This window comes from Pholis gunnellus, assembly GCF_910591455.1.
Source record: "Pholis gunnellus genome assembly, chromosome: 19".
In the NCBI taxonomy this organism is placed as follows: Eukaryota; Metazoa; Chordata; class Actinopteri; order Perciformes; family Pholidae; genus Pholis; species Pholis gunnellus.
In genome coordinates, this window is record NC_136546.1 from 13,963,658 (window position 1) to 13,975,878 (window position 12,221).

Consider the following 12,221-nt stretch of genomic DNA (forward strand, 5'->3'; position numbering starts at 1 on the left):
TGCAGCTCTCAACACTACAAAGTTCAGGAATATTTCTTTAGCTGATTATGCTGAGATCCCTTTATTTTTATGAGATCCATTATCCTTTATACCGCTAAATGATCAAGATTAAAGGTATAAGAGTTGCATCACATAGAAATAGAAGCATTGACTTAAATAAACGCCTCTCTTTGGCTGATTTGGTGTTGATTAAAGATTATGAAAATGGTAGGAATGTCATAGCACTGTTAATATCTCACTTTGATTTTTGACACAGAATATACATTTTTGTTCATGTTTTAAAGAGGCCCCTCCAGGTTGAATGGTTTTGGATTATGTGTTTTATGGTGTTATTCAGTGTTTTTATCCAGCAGGATATGCAGTAATATTCTCAATACATTTGATAGTGCTATTTACAGTTTGTAGCATTAACATGTGTTTACAATACAGTGTGCATACCAACAGTATGACATGTGTGGCAAACCAAGCCTATCTGCTATACAAACTGTCTATAGCGTATGTGTTATCATGGGACATTAGTGTGTTTTCTGTTAGAGGAACCAGTTGCACCAGCTCTTTGTAAGTTTAAATACGTGGCCTATTTGTAACCTAAATGATTAGGTGGAGATTTATACATCACTAGATTAAAACAGGCTACACAAAACAGACATGATTTGTACTAAATATTTAAAATAATGCATGGTCAACACATCTGACCCGACACATGGCTGCCTGCTGATGATTTGAAATCACGTTATACAAATGATTCAACATAACCCAAGTGTGTGACTAGCTAGCAGTTATTAAGGCTACATCCACACTAATACGTTTGCAAACATGGTCAGATTTCTAAACATTGTGACTTCAACACTTGTGTTCTTGTGTTTCTGAAAAGCAATCAATAGCATAAATAATAAGCATTGTATGTTGACCTGCAATACACTGAAAGGAAGACTACTAGTACAGTAACGCTGAGTTGCCTGGGGGAGCAGCTGCTCAAAGCGAAGCCCCCAGAGCTCGTCCTATTGCTTTCTCCCAGTCGGCCGCGTGATTGACAGCAACTGAGAGGCGAGAAGTCAGTGCTGAGGAAGTCAAGGAGTGTTGTCGATGGAGCATTATGTAATATGTCAGCCACGTGTGAGGAATACCCGTGCATGACTGTGTTTACAGTAAGTGTGTGTGTGTGTGTGTGTGTGCATGAATGAACGTGTGAATGTGCGTGTGCAGTGGGATTCGACAAAACTAATTTCATCTCCACCCACAGTATTTTCGCAGGGCATCCTCTTCTTTTCCCAGAGTGACAGTTTTTAATTAAGCCTGTGGCTGCATCCGTTTCCCGGTTCAAGCATGTTGAATGTAACTATTCATTCATGTCGGCAGAGATGAGCCTCATTATAAATGTAAACGCATTCATGAACGATTTATGTATGCAAAGGAGTTCAATTAGCTCACTATTGGCTTGAAGCCACTGGTCATAATTTTTGTTTAAAAAAAAACAACATGATGCCATGAAAATATGATTATGTTCCAATCATAGTCATAATCATCAGACAGTCATAACAAAGATGTGCATCAAGATCCATTTATCATAAAAAAAACTAATTTGATTTTCTTTGGTATGACAAATATCATTAAACATGACCTGTTTAAGGCAAACACAATTCACTGTTTACTCTGTAATGTTTAAATTCCCAATAAAACCATCTGTAAAAATGTGCTAATAAACATGTGAGGGGGCATGCACACACATGCATATTTTATAAAAAATCAACATGATTTCCACAAGTGTTGCATGCCACTTTAAATATTACTTCTAGTGTTTGTAGATCAGATGTTATGATTGCAGGCTTTGCTTTTGAGAACAGTATGGCAACCATTTCTTTCCAGTATGTTAATATGTTGATATGTTATCTGTCACCTCAAATCATGACTTAACTTTTCAGAAGGTTTAGAATAAAACATTTTATAGGCAAAAGCACCCAAAGTTGTTGTTTTCTTTCAGCTCTTGAACACTGGCGTCAATTTATATTTTGCTCTCAATACTTTCTTATTTCTCCAGCAAGTCTGTGTCACTCAATCTAGAGCCCAGTGGTTCCTTCTGAAGACGGGATTCGTTAGAAATGGTTCACCAGTTCACAGTTTTGATAACGGCTAAGTAATAGCCCCAAACAGCTGGTCACTGTAGTTTTTAGCAAATGTTACTAAAACAGTAGTAAATAGTGTATTTGTTGGGGACTAATTATAGCTGTGGATCAATACACATTTGGTGCTCTTGACTATTTCTGGTGGTGGGAAAGTGTATATCAAGGATTGACTGAAAACTACAATCCCCATGTTCATAGTGATAACAGAACATTTAACTGTGGTACATTTATCTTTTTAACAGTATCAAAAAAATAGTTTAGGTCCAAGGCACAGAAGATTTACCGATATATTCAGCTACAACTGCAATGCTTGTTTGTAGGATCAATACATAGGTTATGGTGTTTTAGGGGAGTGTTAGCCATAGAGAATTGCTCGGTTTATCCTTCTTAAAATGAAAGAATGAAAATGCATCCGAACAGTTTGTCTGGACCCTGTACAAAACCATCCCAATATTTTTCCTGTCTTGTTTTGCACAAGTTGCACTCCTACGCTGTAGTGTTTTTAGTCACTTGTCATGGTGAGTTCCCACATTTATCCAGCACCTGTCACAGATAAACAACCTGCAGCCGCCTGTTCTGTGCAGCTCAACAACAAAAGACACAACGGTGTTTTAAACATGAACACGATGACAGTCACTGCTTGATAGTGGATCAGGACTGACAAACTGATCTGAGTCATAAGATACAAAATGTTCTTCGTGGTTAACAAGCACAATGTGGACCGAGAAGGCTGCTCACTGACACCCTCGCTTATATTTGTACCTCATACCATACGTTTTTAGGATTTCTCTTTGTACTGTTTGTACAGTGGGATAATTTTATTACAGTCTGTTCTCTATTTTCTTGTGTAAAAATTACAGAAATACAACATGCAATCTGCAACAGAAAGACAAAACTCACTCTGATCAAAGTCTGTGATGGTTTTCCTTAAAGTGAACTGGCGGGTTACTTGATGAATCTAAAGATAGAGAGTGCCATTGCACGTCACCTCTCAGCCTCATCCCTGTCAACAGACAGACAGGACCATAAGCGCATCCCTTAGATGCTGCATTACACTGAGAGGATACGACCCACGACTCTGTGCCCTTCAAATGGGAGCCAGCATGATTCACTGCTGAGTTGATTGTAGACTGGCTTTATATAGACACGAAAAAAAAACCTTATTTGAGCTCTTTGTTGGCACAGGAGTGGGGATTTCTGAGTGCTCAAACATAGAGAATCTATAGACTCATTTTGTTTGATAAATGGTAAATATACATTATTATCTCTAACTGTATTAGTGAAGCCATGCAGTCACTCAAAGCACTGAAACGACGGCTGTAATGCAAAGAGAGAGTATTTTGTATCCTGCAGACAGCCAACCTCAGAACCAGCCCGGTTGGTGATTGGTTGGTTCATTAGCAATTCTGTCTGCAGTGACATCAGAGAAAAACGGTGACTCAGCCACCAACCACTACCGTCTGGGGGTTTGAGAGGTACATGGTGAGAGTGGCGTTTACCTCACACATTGAGAGGAAGCTGGAACTGTGTGTGGATGGGTTGTGTGCGTATGGCTCAATGTGACTGTCTAATTGAACAGTATTATTCAGCTTATAATTGGCCTCATAATGTCATTTCCTTTTCTTTTTAGATTTAGTTACTTTGTGCTGCAACGAGCTGCGCTGCTGTGACCACAAAACACACCATTGAATGAGTTGGAGAGTATTGGTTTTGGAAATACTGTGTCTATTGTGAAGACACCCATTGTTGCACCCATTTACTGCCCAGCGTCTGTATTAATGACCTCAGCTGAATAGGACTCTACTCACTGTAGAAACATGGAAAGGAAGGACATGGAGGGCTCTTTGAAACGCTCACCAATACCTGTCTTTCCTTGACAATAAAGCTTGAAAGGAATCGTACTACATGCACTTCTGCACTTTCTCACAGACAGTTCGATTGGAAGATCGATAGCACTCTTCTGTCAATTATCTTAGCTTAAACAGTGGGAGCAGGGGTAAATAGTGAGCCTGGCTCCATCCAAAGTTAGAAGACCATGCCATGCAAGTGGATCTGTAAACTGGACGAGCAGTTCCTTGTGCTAAATTCTAACGTCAGAAATATTTCATGCCAATCCATCCAATAGTCATGACGATTTTGAGTGTGTACAAAAGTTGTGGTATATTGTTTGTTTAATGTATAGATAGGAAAACACAATTTGTAGTCTTTTGAGGATTTTCGTGTTGTAACATATTTCTTGGCTGAGGTCCAGGAGCATTGACTTCCTGGAGGAATTACCTTTAGGTTTCCACGCAACCAGCGAAGGCACTTCACAGAAGTGCTGAGCACTGATGTCCTATGTTTTTTTCTCACCTCTTTTCTTTGACCTCAATGGGAAACGTCACGGGGTCAAAGATGTGAAGGAGAAACTTAGGAAAAGACATCCGCGGTGCTAAGACAATCAGACTGAACTTACACAAGGCTACATAATTACAACAGCGGATATTATTGACGTGCTTTGCTTTAAATGTTGCTGCCACAGGAAATTGTGGGAGACGGGATTTTCCTTCATTAGGGATGAGGACATAAGAAAGGAAGCATTGAAGCCCCTTTCCTCAGCCTTAAGAACGTTTGACCAGCTCTTATCATGTCTGCCATTCACATGTAGACACTTCCGGGTCGTTTCACTCGGTTTGGAATAAGCAACAAAAATACATTCGACCGGAGCCCCAGTGTTCATCATTGCTGTTTTTATATTTGTGTTTAAATATAGATCAAACAAATAAGATGTGTGCTAATTAGTGAGATTTAGAGGTGTTAGTAGTTCTTTTTTGGCTCTTTTTTTGGGGGATATTTTAGACAGAGCCAGGTTTACTGCTCTGCTCCTGATGTTTATGCTAAACTAAGATAATCGCCTTCTGGCTTCAACCTCACACTCAATGCACTTCTCACTCTCGGCAAGAAAGCAAAGAGGCGTATCGCACAAAACGCTGAACTCTTCCTTTTAAAGGCACCATTGAAATTGTTTTCAGGGATTAGATTAACTCGTCTTATTTTTATTTCACTGCAAAAGAAGAAGCTACAATCCGAATCAGTTGATGTCGCAAGTTGGATATTCAGCTTTGCTTCTTCTAAAACAAAGTGAACATGCATTAAACAAGCCCGCTATTATAATTGACCTTTTCCATCACATAATAAAGAAAACAAGTCTAAAAGTCAACCTAAAGGGAAAGACCAACTCTACAGTCCAAAGTGGAAGGATTTAAACTTGAACCTTTGCCTGAATATGACAGCATTTTCCTGTCGGGTCCAGGGTGTTGCAGATAGGATATCCTTTCACGCCGAGAGGATGAATGACATCCTGACCTTTACTGCTTCAATGTTCCCTGTGGAGCATGAATATATATATAGTTAGAGAAGGTGTCCTTGAAAAATAGTAATGAGAGCAACCCAACAATTTGACTTTTAACATACATTGAATATTATATATAAATATTCAGTGTGTAACAGTTATGCTGTAAGGTACATAAAAGGTTCCAAATGTATTTTCGATGTAAGAAATAAGATTGTCATCATTATACACTCGTATCACGGCTTATAACATATGAAGTAGTATCTCATTGATTTCCCCTCAAAGTCTTGCACATATTAAGTGAGAAACTCCTCTGAGGGGATGTGCTGCAGGGGGTCTTTGCCTGAGGCATTAAAGTTGTCTTCACACGATCAAATCTAGACAGATTTCAACTCCATTCGACACATTTCTGATTTGACAGCACAGCACATGTGCCAGGGTACTTCAGTGCCCTTGACATGTATTGGGAACTTGCCTTTTGCTGCTATCACCATCTCTTTGAAATATAATTGAAAGAATGGATACAAAATATTCTCTTGAGACAGATCTTTTTGGATATTTAACCGCTTTTATGAGTGGATTGCCTACATTTTGTCATCGAATGAGTTCATAGAGATGAATCAGGGGGGCTTGGCTTGGACCTAACTGCAGGAAATGCAAGATATTGGTCATCAGTTCAATTCACCTAATTTAATATCAGTTCATGAAACACAAAATGTACCAATAATAGTCACAAAAAAACCGACTGTAAGACTGTAATTAATCATGAAAAATAAAAAGAATCTCATATTATATTTTGAAGCCATGAATACGTTAAAGCTTTAAACCCTGCACTAACTTTAGTGTCTTTACTGCTTTGGTTCACTCATAGTTCTTTTGTCAGCGTCATATTCAGCCACAGCCGGCAGCTGTTTTAAGCAGAAAAAGGTTCCGTCTGTATGCTACTGGCTTTAGGACCAAAACGCTGACAGACAAAGTTAGCAACTAGCTGATGAACATAGTGGAGCTTTTAGTAGTAAGAGACGATTGTTACCATCTGCATCTGGAGATAAGGCCTTTACACACCAAAGATTTTCAAACTGTTGTTTTTGTCATGAGTACTTTCACATAGAACGTGAACACGATGTGGCTAAACGTTTTTCGGTTAATAAATTACTTTGTTTGTTTTTTGTCCCGGTCTAACAGCCAGGCTGTGATACTGTTCAGTCTCAGCAGAGAGTCAAAGCTGATGGGAAGGTCACTGACTCACCATATTGAAAACGGTTCACTGTTCATATTTCTTCTTCCACATCAGCCAACCTCAAGTTGAGCAGATGTCCTTTGTCTGGAAGGTGAAGTATTAATGGATGAGTGCACCTGCAGATTCTGTTTTTGACTCCATTCGGTACAACCTGGAATATTACTGATAGGATTCTGTCTGTGATTTTCTATATTGTGAGCAGCTGCACAGCATGTTTCCAAAGTACCCTCATACATGAAATAAGCACGTTGTTCTCCGCTACTGCATGTAGGTCTATTTACAGCTGTTTGGTTTCAGTTTTCTTCCAAAACCACAGTTTAAAATTGTCTGTAGGCGTAAATATGCTGGAAAAGGCTCCAGCTCCGCTTTAGTCTAAACTGGATGAACAACAGTAAAGAAATCGACAGAAATAGGTATCTTCACCAAGAAATAATTGCATCAAACACACAGCATGTTAATTATAGCTAAAGAGATGCTGGTAGGCGGAGGCCTATATTTAAACTTTAGACCGAGCCAGGCGACCATTACCCCCAGCCTTTTAGTGATGTGCGAGTCTTGAATAAATCGTTCAAAACGACTTTTTTTACTGACTCAAGAGTCCCAAGTCCTTATCTCAGGGTTGACCAAACCTTTTTGATTGTGGACCATATAGATACATTTAAGGATTCAAGACCAAACAATAAATGCTTTGATTTCAACCAATAACACTGTAAGAAAATCATTGTTTCCAGACCAGCAAACCCCATGTGGCATAGAAAAATAATGGTCCGCCAGATCGAAAGCCGTAAAAGCAAAGCATTTAGATACCCAAGTAAGCCGCAATAGCAGCAGGCCCCAATACCTGTGCCCTTACAGCCGTCGTTAATGATGTTAATGACACCTGAGCTTTGATGACATGAAGTCTATGATGAGCTGTTGATGACATGCAGCCTTGGATAATCGAAATAGCTCTTGTATCCGGTTCTTTCCACTTTCTTCCTTCAAAGTACAGTTAGTTGTAAGTACCTTTGACATACTGTCACAGGCAGAAGAATAAAAATAAGACAAGAATGCTTCTATAAGTGCAGCTGTTCCAGAGGGATTCAAGGGCATTCATGCACAAGAGAAACCAATCAATGAGGCCAAATGAGGAAGCAGCTTTAGATCCATCTTCCTACGCAGAAAATTCAAGCACGACTAAATTCCTGCAACTTTGATTGGTTTGCAAAAAGGTTTGGCCTGTTGGGAAATTTGAAATAGCTGTAGGCCTCTTGGGAAACAGCAACAAGCAAAAGGCTAGCATGTTACAACAGCACAACAAACCCAACGTTTTAAATATAATGAGATTCAGCAAACTTGTAATTTTCAAGTACATTTCCTTTGCAGTTGGAGATGGGAGGTGAATGTGACATATCTTTGATTCAGAAACATCACAATTCAACGTATAAAACATCATCAGATCTTCGGTCTCAAGCTTTTAGTGATCACTTGTGTTGTTGTTGTGAATGAGCAGGGCTTTCATCAGCGATAGGGTCCAAAGACGTAACATCAATCACACTGAGGAGCCAGACAATTATTGACAAGTGTCTGAGGAGCTTTAATGAGCCATTTATTCAATAAATGCAAATGCGAAATCATTGACCAAACTGTGGTTTCATTCACGACTGCAATTAATTCAATAGACTTCCTAACTTAAAATGCTATAAAAAGACAAAAAGTTGATACACAATACAATTATTACTGGCAGGAAAGCAAAGAATGTTGAGGGTAAAGGCCCTGCATACAAAATATTGATGCTGCAGGTACATTATACTGTGCATACACAAGCAGCTGCAGACAGGGCTGTAAATTATAAGCAGCAAAACAGATATACTACAGTACTATTGGTTTGGAAGGAAACCGTTCAGTTTCACCATTAAGACAAGTGATCAAAATGTATTTAGCTGATAACCAATTGGGAAAATGTTGTACTACTAATGAGAAGCAGATAGTTTAAAATTTGACATCACAGTAAAGTCACAACATAATCAGGCTCACTGCAACAGGTGGGAAAGAAAGTTGCCATTTCTTTCAGCCACATCACCTCAAACACTCAGGAGAGAGATGTGAAAAACCAGGCAAAACAGAGAGAAGGAAATCTCACACATGAATTGACTCAAGAAGAGAGTCCAGCTCTGTAAACCGGAATGAGTGCTTTGTCACAGCAGGGAAGTGAGCAGCGAGGGAGAGCATCCACAGACGGCATTGGGTCAATATTTAGCCTTCAAGTTCTATTTTTTTATTTCAATATGTTTCCCAGATAGGATGACGTGTGTTCGCTTAGAGAGGAGTGGCAATTTTGTGAGAGAGGGGTTGGTGTTGCGGTGCGTCTTTTTTTTAATAATGGTGTTTTCGTAATTTGAAAAGTCACTGGACTCTCAGTTTCACCTCAGCTCTCTGGGGTATTTTAGCATCTTTTAGCTAGAGTTGTTTTGGTTTTTTACAAGTTTACAGTTTTGATTCACCCTAATCAACCTCATTTCATTCACAGCAGACAGCTGTATTTAGCGACAAAGCTCTGCTAAACCTGCTGAACTTGGCTATCATTCAACAGCAGACAGAAAAAGTGAGAGACTCACTGTAGTCTTGTAGTTTGGGTTGTTTGTTGTCTACTAACCAGGTGGCTCCTCACTGCACACTTACAGTCATCCGTGTAAAGAGAAAAAATATGTTTTTCAATGCTTGAATGCTACAGAATGCGATCTGCAGATTCAGATTGTTGATTGAAGTGGTTGCATAAGCCCATTTATAGGGCAGGCTTAGAATGAACGCTGCGTTAGCATGTTTATGCAGCTCACACACATACGCAATGGCTTTATTATTGCAAGAAATATGCTGATACAGTAACACGCATGCTTGGGATACATAAGCTTACATAACAAACGTGCCAGCTTCCCTGCAGTCTCAGGTTATAAAATGTGGATTCACATGGGGGATACAAACAAACAATGGGATGCAGAGCTGGGTATTGAGTAGGAAATGCTGACTTTTAAGACTAGCTAATCATTTATAAGGACCGCATTACACAGAAAGCCATTCAGACCTCTCAAACATTAGAGGCAGAGCAAAGCAGAGAGCAAACAGCAGCGAGACTGAACACAGGTGCCACCAATAATCAATCAACACAGGTGTTAACGCTGAGGCTAATCAACTCAAGACCGCTCAGCAGAGAAAAAGCAACTCTTAAAGAACATCTAGTGACAAAACAAAAACCGCCCCACTGTGACACAAATGAGCTGCTTCCCCTGGTGGTCTAAACCCAACCTCGGGTAAGTCAATCCTCTCACACTGGGCTCAGCAGAAACGTTACACACAGAGAGTGAGATAAACCTGAAGATTTCAAGGTAGTCAGGAGCAGACACCGTCCAACCCTTGATTGAACTGTTGTTCTCTGAAAAGGTTTCATTTGATATCTTGTCGAGTCAACACGATCACTGTTGAACTAAAGGGGGCAAGTTGGTGTAACAATAAAAGCAAAATGTGATAAAGTGCAATGAAAAGAGATTTGGTAAATTGATCATAAAAACATAAATGCCATCTTTCCATCATGTTTTGTACATTTTACACCAGTTGAGGTTTAACTGGCGCTCCTTTTAATTACGTCATCTCATCGCTCCCTCTTCTTTAACAATGGTATAATAGCACCTGACTGGACAGCCTGGTCTCACCAATATTGATTAATCACCTTTTAATGTAAATCCCATTATGTTCACTCTGAAAATACTCCACCATGTTTGGTTGTGCCTTGTCTACTCTTTTCTAGCAGGTTCATGTAATAGGGAGGCGGAGCTGTCCACTGGGCTGATTAGGAAAAATGATTAAAAACATCCATGAGTCTCACTGCACCGGTTATTTTAACAAGCCTGGAACCGAGTTTAGTTTGAGTCAATTGACTCAAATCCACCATAAATCATCCCGGTGCTGCAAATTAGTAGGAAATGTGTATTCATCCACGGCTGAAAATAGTCCCCAACGGCCAGCATGATTAACGTTTGCTTAAAACTATAGTGCTCAGTTGTTTTTTGGGGGGAAATTATTTTGACTTTTTATTAAAACAGAACCATAAATTGTGACCCGTTTTTTAAAGATTTAGGGCTTCAGTGGGAACAGGCTGACTGTCACAAATGGAGTATAGAACTCTGAAAGTATTTAGAAAAGGATTAACACAACACAGTAGCTGTGTCATTTAATTCTTCAAGCTAATTTTTAGAAAACTTTTGAAATGTCACAAAAAAAGGAATGTGAATTAGCTGCGTGTCCATCAACTGTTTGGAGCAACTCAACGCGGCCACATCGTTCTTCAGAAGTTAAGGGTTGCGTGTCTGTAATCCGCCAGAAAACAGAGTAGAGGAAAATGGAGAGAGATCTTCAGGAACTTGTTTAAATTGGTCTTAATTTGTTCTTCTGTGTCAGCTAATGGCCATGCTTCATGATGTCCGTAGAAAAACATTCACCACATTATGGGAATATCCAGAAGACACCGAAAGTAGCAACAGCTGACCGCCGTAGACTGTCGCACTCGGTTCGGCCACGCGCGCCGGATACGCCCCGCCTACGGATCGCGCACAGCCAAACAGCAGATTCGCTGCGGACACTGGGCGGATCCGCACGTCGAACGCGCCTATTTCACCCAGTTCAAATACTGCAGGCAGGAAACAGGCAGCCTTACATTAGGACCCACGCAATACTGGGGCAATAAAAGGGGGTGGGACGCTCACCTGGGCCTTTCTTCCCGAACACAGACAACCCTGAGCAAGCAGCTGATCAACCTCGAGGCCAGCCTTTGTTTGGTGACTGATTTGGTAAGTTCTCTTTCTTTACTTTTTGTAGAAACATGATGTATTGATTTGAGGTCATAGCATTAAATCGAAGGTGTGTGAGATACTGGTTAAACGTGTGTTATCTGCTGGAGGTTATGGTGGTCTAGAAAGGTAGATGATCACGTTTACATTGTTCCATCAAATGTTTGTGTAAAGGTTCCTTTTTCTACAATGTATCGTTTCATTTTAGTGTTCAACAAAGACACTAGACGAGCCAACCACTGTTTCCCCATGCTTATTAGATATAGTGTTTGTTTGGTTTTTGGTTTTTTTAAACAGTTTTCTGTATACTTTCTCGTGTGTGGGGGGGGGTTTGTGCTGTGCTAGATCGGTGGAAGGCCACGGAATTGAGGCAGTTTCTACTGTACACAGGACCTGTAGGCTAATGCTAGGAACCGTTCTGGACATAAATATGTACATCAATTGCATGCTACTCTTCTCTGGTATTGCCATTACAGTAGGGCTGCAACAACTAATCGATAAAAACCATTAAACCGGAAGTTAAGCGGAGCCCAGAAAGATGAGAAATGGCGGGAGAAAACAGCGAACTTTTTCTTCCCCGTGTTATTCTACTGCTGGTCTACCAGAACACGGTGACGTGTATTCAGTTCACTCATTAAAGTGCTGTTATACTTGTAGGTGATGAGAGACAAGAGTATTTGTTTCTTTGTTGTTTGTACATGAAGCTG